The sequence below is a fragment of the Palaemon carinicauda genome, chromosome 16, assembly GCF_036898095.1.
Source record: "Palaemon carinicauda isolate YSFRI2023 chromosome 16, ASM3689809v2, whole genome shotgun sequence".
Lineage (NCBI taxonomy): Eukaryota > Metazoa > Arthropoda > Malacostraca > Decapoda > Palaemonidae > Palaemon > Palaemon carinicauda.
In genome coordinates this window covers 3,278,127-3,290,444 of record NC_090740.1, presented here as the reverse complement: position 1 = coordinate 3,290,444, position 12,318 = coordinate 3,278,127, and positions in this window count along the sequence as shown.

Here is a 12,318-nt window from a genome sequence, read left to right as displayed (position 1 = left end):
GGGACCATCCAGTGCATGAGAAAAGGATATTCAGGACGGAAAAGAACATCGACAAGCCCAACTAAAGCGCAATATGTTATTGCTAATGTTCACAATTCCCCTACGAAAATCTATTCGTCAACTGTCATGTGAAACAGGTATACCAAAACTGAGCATCCATCGCATTTTGAAGCGAGCGCACCAGAAAACCTAAAACAATTGACAAACTTAGAGAGGCAATTGAAGAAGAATGTGCTCAGATACCGAAAGAAATGCTGCTAACAGTTTGTAGTTCCATATATTCACGATGCGAAAAGTGTATTGAGCAGAACGGCAACCAGTTTGAACACTTAGTGAGCTGATCTTTTTTATTTAACATTCTTAAATTGCCCCCTGTATCCTTATTTTTTCACTGTGAACTCTCAGAACCTATAAATGTGCATTGTTTCTCTCCTGTGAATCTGTTTTCCACATTAATATCAATAAATTGAACAAGTTGTAACAATCCAAAGAGTGTATACATTATTTTGGGACACCCTGTATCAGTAATTGAGTCTTTCACATACTTTTATGTTCTTTGACTGGTAGGTTATATTAGTAATAAGGTCTTTAATATGTTTTTTTTTTTTTTTTACATAACAATTGCAGATAGGCTGAAGATGACAGAAGTTATGTTGAAAGCTACCAAATAAAGAAAATGATAGCAGCATTGACCATTTCATTTTTAATCATACATACATACATACACACACACACACATATATATATATATATATATATATATATATATATATATATATATATATATATATATATATATATATATATATATATATATATATATATATATATATATATATATATTATATATATATATATATATATATACAGTACATATATATATATGTACATATATATATATATATATATATATATATATATATATATATATATATATATATATATATATATTATATATACAGTATATGTATATATATATATATATATATATATATATATATGTGTGTGTGTGTGTGTGTGTGTGTGTGTGTGTGTAGTATATTGGGAGGAGGGTGATGGAAATGGAGGTACAGGGAACGAGAAAGAGAGGGAGACCAAAGCGAAGGTGGATGGACTGTATCAAGGATGACCATCAATCAAAGGGATTAACCGGTGATGAAGTGTGGGACAGAGGTAGAAGGAGAAAGCTGGCCAGAAACATTGACCCCACATAAGTGGGAAAAGGTGCAGACAAAGAAGACATGTGTGTGTGTCTCAAAAGAAGTATGGCGATGCATGAGAGAGAAAGAATGAGATTTCTGAAATTATATATGAGACTGGCACAGGAAATAAGGATGAGCCTTTCTCCTCTACATCCATGACCTTGAGAAGGGCGTTTTGAAATCGGATGAGATCTAATGCGATGTTTGAAGCGATGTTCGAACGTGTGAACGGGGTATTTGGTTGTCGAACACGTTCATCGCACGGTTCGAAGAAAGTCTGTTCTCGCCTGACTTTTGTGGGTGGGGCTTCATGGTCCACAACCCTTATGCATTTGTGGCTGACTCCACCTCTTCGAACCGGTTGACAAGCAGCTTCGACAACCGGGTTCGACGAACCGTTCGACCGTGTAAACCCTGCTTAAGAGTGAAAGTCCTTTGGAGTACACTGTTAATTGAATAATTGCTTAAAAGGTCGCTCATGAATGGCAGAGGCAAGGAACAGTGACACTGCCTTAGCAAGCAGGACAATACCCTAGAGACAAAATATATATGCATATGATCGGCACCTAAGACCCCTCTCCAACCAAGCTAGGGCCAAGGAGGACCAGGCAATGGCTGCTGATGACTTAGCAGGTAGACCTATAGGCCACCCCAAACCCAACATCCTTAGCTCACAAGGATGGCGAGGTTGCAGCGACCAAAGACACTAACGAGTTTGAACGGGACTAGAACCTTAGTCTGGCGTTCACCAGTCAGGGACCTTACCACATCGGCTACCACAACCACTGACGAGACATTTTGATAGTTTTAATATTAATAATTTGAGTGGTAACATGTTTACGTAGCATTTGCATAACAGACCGATCCCAGCCAGAGACCATGAGTTTAAGCTGTTTACCGGGGAGGCAACTGCAGTAGTTGGGCACCATAGAGCCATGCCCTTCGGACTAAACATAGCTCAAAGGATCTTCACGAAACTTGCAGACGCAGTCGTTCAACTACACCTAGAAGGTGTTCAGGTAGCAGCGTACCTGGACGACTAGCTGGTGTGGGCAGCATCCAAGACAGCTTGTCTGAAAGCATCCAAGAAAGTGATCTAGTTCCTGAAACATCTGGGATTCAAGATCAACTACAAGAAGTCTGGCCTCTCTCCAGCTCAAGAGTTTCAATGGCTGGGAATCCATTGGAACTTGAAGTCACACCGCCTCTCCATTCCCCCAGGGAAGAGGAGAGAGATAGCGGGGTCTGTCAAGAGACTACTGAAATCCGACAGGATCTCAAGACGCCAACAGGGAAGAGTACTGGGCTCTCTCCAGTTTGCAGCAGTAACAGACCCAGTGCTAAGAGCACAGCTGAAAGATGCGTCATGAGTCTGGAGAAGACACGCATCAAACGCTCGAAGAGATCTACAAAGACCGATACCGACCTTACTACGATCACTTCTCAAGCCATGGTCGAAGATCAAGAGCCTAACGAGGACCGTGCAATTGCAATCACCTCACCCATCGGTGACCATCCACATGGATACCTCGACGGAAGGATGGGGAGGTCCCTCCCATCAAAGGAAAGCCCAAGGGACTTGGTCACCCCTATTCAAGACCTTTCACACCAATATTCTGGAGGCCATGGCAGTCCTCTTGACGATGAAAAAACTATCCCCTCGCAGATCAGCCCACATCAGGCTGGTCTTGGACAGCGAAGTGATAGTGAGATGTCTGAATCGACAAGGCTCGAGATCGCCCCACATCAACCATGTGATGTTAGCCATCTTTTGTTTAATGAAAAAGAAGAGATGGCACTCATCAGCAGTTCACCTACAAGGGTTCCGCAATGTGACAGCAGACGCTCTATTCAGGCTAAAGCCGATAGAGTCAGAATGGTCCCTAGACGCAGTCTCATTCTCCTCCATCTTGGAACAAGTCCCGGAACTGCAGATCGACCTCTTCGTGACGAGCGACAAGAAACTACCTCGATATGTAGCCCCATACGAGGACCCTCTGGTGGAGGCGACGGACGCCATGTCCCTCGATTGGAACGAATGGACCCGGATTTATCTGTTCCCTCGAACCTATCTGCTACTGAAGGTCCTCAACAAGCTGAGATCCTTCAAGGGAACAACAGCTCTAGTGGCCCCCAAGTGGCCCAAGAGCAACTGGTTCCCTCTGGTGATGGAACTGAAGCTGAGGCTGGTCCCTCTACCGAACCCAGTTCTATCTCAACTGGTTCAGAAGTCGACTGTCTTCGCTTCATCACAGAGAACCCAAAACCTTCATCTCATGATTTTCTCGCCATAGCAGTTAAGAAAAGATTTGGGATCTCAAAAGGCAGTATAGACTTCTTAGAAGAATACTAGTCAAAGTCAACCAGAAGACAATACGAATCGTCTTGGAAACAGTGGGTTGCTTTCGTTAGAGCAAAAAGGCCGAAAGAAATCTCAATAGACTTCTGCCTGTCGTTCTCCAACCACCTTCATGAACAAGGCCTGGCTGCCAACACGATAACTACGTGCAAGTCAGCCTTGACTAGACTTCTTCTATACACCTTCCAATTGGACCTGACGAACGAAATCTTTAATAAGATCCCGAAGGTATGCGCTAGACTTAGACCTGCAGCCACTCCGAAGCCCATTTCATGGTCCCTGGACAAGGTCCTACACTATGCTTCAACCTTGAACAATGAAGATTGTTCTCTTAAGGATCTAACCCAAAAAATTATTTTCCTGTTCGCTGTAGCCCCAGGGGCTAGGGTTAGTGAAATAGTAGCCCTATCGAGAGAAGAGGGCCACATTCAGTTCACAGAAGCGGAAGAACTGAATCTCTTTCCTGATCCTACCTTTCTCGCCAAGAACGAGCTACCCACCAAGAGATGGGGTCCCTGGAGAATCTGCCCTCTGAAGGAAGATGTCTCTCTATGTCCAGTAGAATGTCTAAAGGTCTATCTTCAAAGAACTTCAGACTTCAGGGGTGGACAGCTCTTCAAAGGAGAAACCTCAGGATTAAACTTATCCCTAAAACAACTGAGGGCGAAGCTCACCTACTTCATTCGCAGAGCGGATCCTGACAGTACAGTACACCCGCAGGTCATGATCCAACAAAAATTGCTTCCTCACTGAACTTTTTTAGGGCCCTCGCTCATATACTGGCTGGAAGTCATCCAGAGTGTTTTATAAACATTATGCGAAGCAAGTGCACGAACTTAAGCATTATGTGGTGGCGGTAGGTAGAGTAGTAAAACCTGTCGTCTAGTGCTGCGATGAACAGTGAATTGATCGGGACTATCAATTCGGGTGAAAAGGTGTTGAAACCTTCCGGTGCAATATCTTTTATGTGGGTGTCACCCTGGTGACACGAGGACTGTTCAAATTTTCAGGTGCAGAATTATACAAATGACACTTGTGCCATGTGTACATTGTACACAGTGTTGATCGTATCCAACATTTACAGAAAATTATATTGGTAAATTTTTCAATTTTTCAATTTAATGCCACATTAATCCTTTTCTTCCCTTTCAGGTAGAAAAACCTTGACTGTACATGTAAGTATAATTCTCTTCTACATTTTACACTTGTTATCCCATTTACTCATTTAACCTAAATAAATGTCTAAAAAGTGTAATAGCGTCTTATTTCGCCCCGCTAATAGCACAATAAAATGAAGCCAGAGTTCTTTTACTTATTTCCCTAAGTGAAACTTATAATTATTGTATTAATAGAAACAAATAGATCTAGTTGATACTCATATTTGTTCCTACATGTATACAAACCTTGAGACTTTTTTACTGTCTAGCATGACACTTCCCTGCAGGGGGCAGGAAGCCCTAACATTGTTCCGTGATTAGTGGTAATGACGTATAACGGTAACGTCATATTTCTCAATGGTCTGGATGACCATATAAAATTGTCCCAAGGTTGAGGCACATATACAAATCCACAAATACAGTACTTATCAAGTAATTCTCTGGTAAACTTCTATCAGGATGACATGGCTGGAGCCCCAAAAAACGTCTTGATGGACCCGCCCTCCATTTCTAAGAAAAGGCTACTATACCTGTAGCACCATGCTCAATGCTACAAGGAATGAGCAGCATCTTGGATACTCGTTATAGTACGGGAGGAAGGGTAACCTTGATAACGGCTCCCCTTCAATTTCGCCACTCTTCCCCCTCGAAGCGAAAACGCTATTCGGGGTGAAGATTGCCATGTGTCGTATCAAGATATACGTCCCCTGATATTATGCGATATCCTTAATAGAAATTTTAAGGATATTCGCGCCAGGAGTTAGAATTCTGGAGACCTATGGTCAATTCCCTGGGAGTATCACTGTAGCCAAATATCCCTTAGAAAGCTTCAAAATCCATTTTGTATATTTGAAAACAAAGCCCTCACAAGGGTATTGAGAGATTACTTGAGTGCCACATGTGGATGAGATCATGAAGAAGGGTAGATGGAGATGGTTTGGGCATGCTCTTCACACTCCCCAGGAGAGATAAGTTCACCAAACATTCAGCTGGGCTCCACAAGGAACTAGAAGAGTTGAAAGACCCAGGCCTACATGGGTGAGAACTATGAAGCACGAAGTAGGAGATGAAGAATGGAGAAATATTGAATTAAAAGCTCAAGATAGTGACGACTGGCGAAATCTAACCGAGGCCCTTTGCGTCAATAGGTGTAGGAGGATATGATGAATTTTAGTAATTTCAATAATAGTAATAATTCTAATAATTTCAAAGATAATAATTTTGATAATAATAATAATAATAATGTAATGATAAACCCATCCTACATGTATTGACAGGACGGATACATGTATGTGTCTACATACATATAATATACACATTTTTATGCATATACACTACATACCAACAACAAATAGTTTGGGTAAAATCTGTCCTAAGATGACACCAGGCTGAGAAGGAAAGGGAAACGAAGAGACGACTTGGTCGATTTTTTTATTAAGCCCGTATAAAAGCATGAACCAATTATGCGAGTTAACTTAAAAACTAGTGTAAAGTTTACGAGCAACTTTACACAAAAACTACCACATCGATTTTGACCAAACTTGGTAGTTATGTTGGGTGTGACCCAAAGAGGATTCTGTGACATTTTCGATAAGGTACACAAAGGTGCAAGTGCGTGGCTGTAATTTGAAAATAATGACAATTATTTTGTTTACGAAAATCATGCAAAAACTACTGAACCAATTTCAATCAAACTTGGACATGTGGGGTATGACCCAAGGATAAATCCAATAGATTCTGAAGAAAATACATCAAAGTACAATTATGCAGTGGGGTTTAAGAGCAAAATAAGACTGCTTGTCGTGGGGAAAGCATGCTCTCTACTAAGTGGCCTTCTAGTTAAAAAAAATGATATTTTCATTATAAAATAAATTTTTGAATATACTTACCCGCTGAATATATAAATAGCTGACGTCTCCGACGGCCCGACAGATTCCAAAAACTCGCGAGCGATCGCCATGAAGGTTGCGGGTGTGCCCACCAGCGCCGACTATCGGCCAGATACCGCATATACTTCTCAACCAAACCAGTTCTTCTCAGTCCGTAGGGTCTCTGTCGGGGAGGAAGGGAGGGCCTTTAATATTATATATTCACCGGGTAAGTATATTCAAAAATTTATTTTATAATGAAAATATCATTTTTAAATATTAAACTTAGCCGGTGAATATATAAATAGCTGATTCACACCCATGGTGGTGGGTAGAGACCAGTATTATAACAATAAAGGCGTATATGCTCAAGAGTTTTTGACAAATATTTCATAAAAACAAATTTAAGTATAGGTACCTGGTAAGGAAGCTGACTCTGATGATTACTCTGCCTCATTAGTCCGCTTTCCTCACGAAGCCCAGCCATCCTCTCAGGATGCTGAAAGACTCCCAGGAGCTGCTATATCCAGGACGAACACCCCTATAACAGGACCTCATCAATACCCTTAATCTGGGCGCTCTCAAGAAACAACATTTTGACCACCCGCCAAATCAGAAAGATTGCGAAAGACTTCTTAGTCTTCCGTACAACCCAAAACAAGATTAAAAATTTCAAGAGTAGATTAAAAGGATATTGGGATTAAGGGAATGTAGTGGTAGAACCCTCACCCACTACTGCACTCGCTGCAACGAATGGACCCAGTGTGTAGCAGTCCTCATAAAGAGTCTGGACGTCTTTTAAGTAAAATGAAGCGAACACCGACTTGCTCCTCCAAAAGGTCGCGTCCATAATACTTTGAAGGGATCTATTTTGCATAAAAGCCACCGAAGTCGCTATCGCTCTAACTTCGTGAGCCTTGACATTAAGCAAACTACGATCCTTCTCACTTAAATGAGAATGTGCCTCCCGGATTAAAAGTCTAATAAAGTAAGATAACGCATTCTTAGACATGGGAAAAGAGGGCTTTTTAACGGAGCACCATAAAGCCTCTGAACAACCTCGTATCGGTTTAGTTCTAGATAAGTAAAACTTAAGAGCTCTAACGGGGCACAGCACTCTTTCAACTTCATTACCTACGATCTCAGAAAGACTAGGTATTTCAAAAGATTTAGGCCAAGGACGAGACGGAAGTTCATTCTTGGCCAGAAAACCAAGTTGAAGAGAACCTATTGCTTTATTTGTAGAGAAGCCGATGTTCTTACTAAAAGCATGGATCTCACTGACCCTTTTAGCCGAAGCCAAGCTCACCAAAAATAGTGTCTTGAGGGTAAGATCCTTCAGGGAGGCTGAATTTAAAGGCTCAAACCTGTCTGACATCAGGAACTGCAGGACCACGTCCAAGTTCCAAGCAGGAGTTGAAATACGACGCTCCTTAGAGGTCTCGAAAGACTTAAGGAGGTCTTGGAGATCTTTGTTATTCGAAAGATCCAAGCCTCTATGTCTGAAAACAGAAGCTAACATGCTTCTTTAGCCTTTAATGGTGGATGCAGAGAGGGAGCGACCGTTTCTCAGATATAGCAGAAAATCCGCAATCTGCGCTACAGAGGTACTGGAGGAGGAAATAGAGGAGGACTTGCACCAATCTCTAAATACCTCCCACTTCGACTGGTAGATCTTGATGGTAGAGGCCCTTCTAGCCCTCGCGATCGCTCTAGCTGCCTCCTTCGAAAATCCTCGAGCTCTTGAGAGTCTTTCGATAGTCTGAAGGCAGTCAGACGAAGCGCGGGGAGGCTTTGATGAAGTCTCTTTACGTGAGGCTGCCGTAAGAGATCCATCCGCAAAGGCAGACTCCTTGGAACGTCTACCAGCCATAGAAGTACCTCTGTGAACCACTCTCGCGGGCCAGAGGGGAGCAACCAACGTCAACCTGGTCCCTTCGTGAGAGGCGAACTTCTGCAACACCTTGTTGAGGATCTTGAAAGGTGGAAAGGCGTAAACGTCCAGGTGAGACCAGTCCAACAGAAAGGCATCTATGTGGGCCGCCTCTGGATCTGGGACTGAAGAGCAATAAGTCGGGAGCCTTTTTGTCAGCGAGGTCGCAAAGAGATCGATGGTGGGTTGACCCCAAGTCATCCAAAGACTCTTGCACACATCCTTGTGGAGCGTCCACTCTGTAGGGATCACCTGACCTCTTCGACTGAGACAGTCCGCCAAGACGTTCAACTTCCCTTGGACGAACCTCGTCAAAAGCGAGATGTTTCGATCTTTTGACCAAGTGAGGAGGTCCCTTGCGATGACGAAAAGAGCGTGGGATTGAGTGCCTCCTTGCTTCGAGATGTAAGCCAAGGCCGTGGTATATTCCGCATTCACTTCTACCACCTTGTTTCGAAGCAGACTCTCGAAACTCCTCAGTGCTAAATGGACTGCTAACAGCTCCTTGCAGTTGATGTGAAGGTTCCTCTGGTCTGTTGCCCAAAGACCCGAGCATTCCAGACTGTCCAGAGTCGCCCCCCAACCCAAATCCGATGCGTCTGAAAATAACACATGGTTTGGGTTCTTGACTGCCAGAGACAGACCTTCCCGAAGTCTTATATTGCTGTCCCACCAGGCCAGGCAAGTCTTGACTGGATCGGAGATCGGAATCGAGACCGCCTCCAAAGTTTTCTCCTTGTTCCAATGGGAGTCTAGGTGGAACTGGAGAGGGCGTAGGTGAAGTCTCCCTAGAGAGATAAACTGTTCCAGGGATGAAAGCGTCCCTAGGAGGCTCATCCAGCTTCTCACAGAGCAACGGTTTTTCTCTAGCACGAGACGGACTTTGAGCAAAGCCTGCTCGATCCTGTTGGCAGACGGAAAAGCCCGAAAAGCTAGACTCTGTATCTCCATCCCCAAATAGAGAATCATTTGGGAGGGAGTCAGTTGTGACTTCTCCATGTTCACCAAGAGGCCCAACTCCTTCGCAAGATCCAAAGTCCACTGTAGGTCCTGCAGACAGCGATGACGGGACGACGCTCTGAGTAGCCAGTCGTCCAAGTACAGGGAGGCTCTGATCCCCGACAAATGTAGGAACTTTGCTACATTTCTCATGAGCCTCGTAAAAACAAGAGGAGCAGGGCTGAGGCCGAAGCACAGTGCTCGGAACTGATACACCACATTCCTGTATACAAACCTCAGATAAGGTTGAGAGTCTGGATGTATCGGAATGTGGAAGTACGCATCCTGCAAGTCGAGAGAGACCATCCAGTCCCCCTCTCTGACTGCTGCCAAAACGGATTTGGTGGTCTCCATCGTAAACTTGGTTTTTACAACAAATACGTTGAGAGCACTGACATCCAGCACTGGCCTCCAACCTCCTGTGTTCTTTGGAACCAAGAAGAGACGGTTGTAAAAACCTGGGGATTGAAGGTCCGAGACTTTCACCACCGCCCCCTTCTCTAACAACAGAGACACCTGAAGATGTAATGCCTGTCTCTTCGACTCCTCTCGATACCTGGGAGAGAGGTCTATCGGATCTTTTACTAGAGGAGGTCTTCGTACAAAAGGGATTTTGTAACCCTCCTTCAGCAACAAAACAGACTCCCGGTCTGCACCCCTCTTCTCCCAGGCCTGCCAGAAGTTGGTCAATCTGGCACCTACTGCTGTCTGAGGACGTGGGCAGTCAGACTCTGCCACGGGAGGATTTAGATCCTCTCTTCTTACCCCGCTTACTATCGGCACGAGAGCCTCCCTTACTGGGAGCTCTGCCACGAAAGGGCGGGATAAACCTTGTCGCTGGAGTTTCAAATTTAGGTCTGTTGACATAAGAGGATGAAGGTACAGCCTTACGAGCAGACGTGACCATCAAATCATGAGTGTCCTTCTGTACAAGACACGCTGCGATATCTCTAATAAGCTGCTGCGGGAACAGGGCAGAAGACAATGGCGCAAAGAGAAGTTCTGACCTTTGACAAGGAGTGACACCTGCAGACAGAAAAGAACAAAGAGTTTCTCTCTTCTTAAGAACCCCTGCTGTGAAAGTAGCAGCAAGTTCATTAGAGCCATCTCTAATAGCCTTGTCCATGCACGACATAATCTACACAGAGACATCACGGTCTGCTGACGAGACCTTCCTACTCAAGGCTCCCAGAGACCAATCCAAAAAATTTAAAACCTCAAAGGCACGATAAATTCCTTTGAGGAGATGATCAAGATCTGAAGAGGACCAGCAAACTTTCGAGCGTCTCATGGCCAGACGACGAGGAGAGTCTACGAGGCTTGAGAAGTCTCCCTGGGCAGAGGCAGGCACCCCCAAGCCGAGAACTTCTCCCGTGTCATACCAGACGCTTGCACGAGAAGCCAATTTGAAAGGGGGAAAAGCAAAAGCGGACTTCCCCAAATTCCTCCTGGTCATTAACCAGTTGCCCAACAAACGCAAAGCTCTCTTAGAAGAGCGAGAGAGCACTAACTTCGTGAACGACGGAGTCGAAGAAGCTAGGCCCAGCGTGAACTCAGATGGAGGCGAACGAGGAGCAGCAGACACAAAATGATCAGGAAACAGGTCCTTAAAAATAAGCATGATCTTCTTAAAATCAAGAGAGGGCTGAGCAACCCTAGGCTTCTCTCCATCCGAAAGAGTCCCCAAAGGAACCTCAGTTGGAAGGGGATCAACGACTTCCTCATCCGAAGGAACCTCATCCGACAACGGCAGAGTCTCACGATACGGAGAGACATGCCGAGGAGGCAACGCTTGACAGGCTATGTCAACATGCGACGGAGCCACAGCAACAGCTGAGGTAACGATGTCACGCCGAGGCTGCAAAGACTGAAAGTCTTGAGACTGACAAACAACAACAGACTGTGTCGACTGCTGTTCGACATCACGTCGGGACTGCATTGACTGCAGGGTTTGAGTATGAAAAACAACACCCGACTGCGGTGACTGACGTTCAACGTCACGTCGGGGCAACGGAGTTGGGCGACGAACGTCACTTCGAGACTGCGGCGACAGTTGCTGAACGTCACCTTGAGTCTGCGGCAAAAGGGGTTCCACGTCACGTGACTGACGTGAATGACGAGGAACACGATCAGAATCGCGTTTAACAGCACTGATAACGTTAGCGCTAACATCATAAGGACGAGAAAAAACTCGCTTAGGCGGTTGAAGGCCAGAGTCACGCTTGTCGGACTGGCGAACCGCAAGCAAAGGATCTTTACGAACCTGTTCATGCTCATAAACTTCCATTAAAGATGAAAGTTTCGACTGCATGTCCTGCAGGACACTCCACTTCGGGTCAACGGGAGTCGGAACGGGGCCGTGACGTTGGCAACGTCTGTGCATGCAAATCATGGCACCGAACGAGACCCTCGGACTCCGTGTCACGCTTTCGCTTAACAGGCGAACAGCCATCCGATGACTGAAAACGGTCAGAGCTGCCCCAATGGCTACAGCCAGGACGCTGGACCTGTCCTGAAGGGACTGACTTGCGCTTTAAGGGTCTAGAAACCTTACGCCAAGGTTTCTTATGCGGCAAATCGTCGGAAGACGAAGAGAACTTAGTCTCCCCCGTCTTATGGTAAGGACGTTCTTGATGAGAAACGTCTGATACCTTAGAGGGAACGTCTGTACGTCGGTTTACACCTCTCGCTCCCTTAAGTCCTACGACATTCCTTCTCCCTGGTGCAGGGGAGCCTGAAAGAGGTCTCGGACTAGGGGAGCGACAAGCACGAACAGACGAACCCTCGGTCGCAACACTAA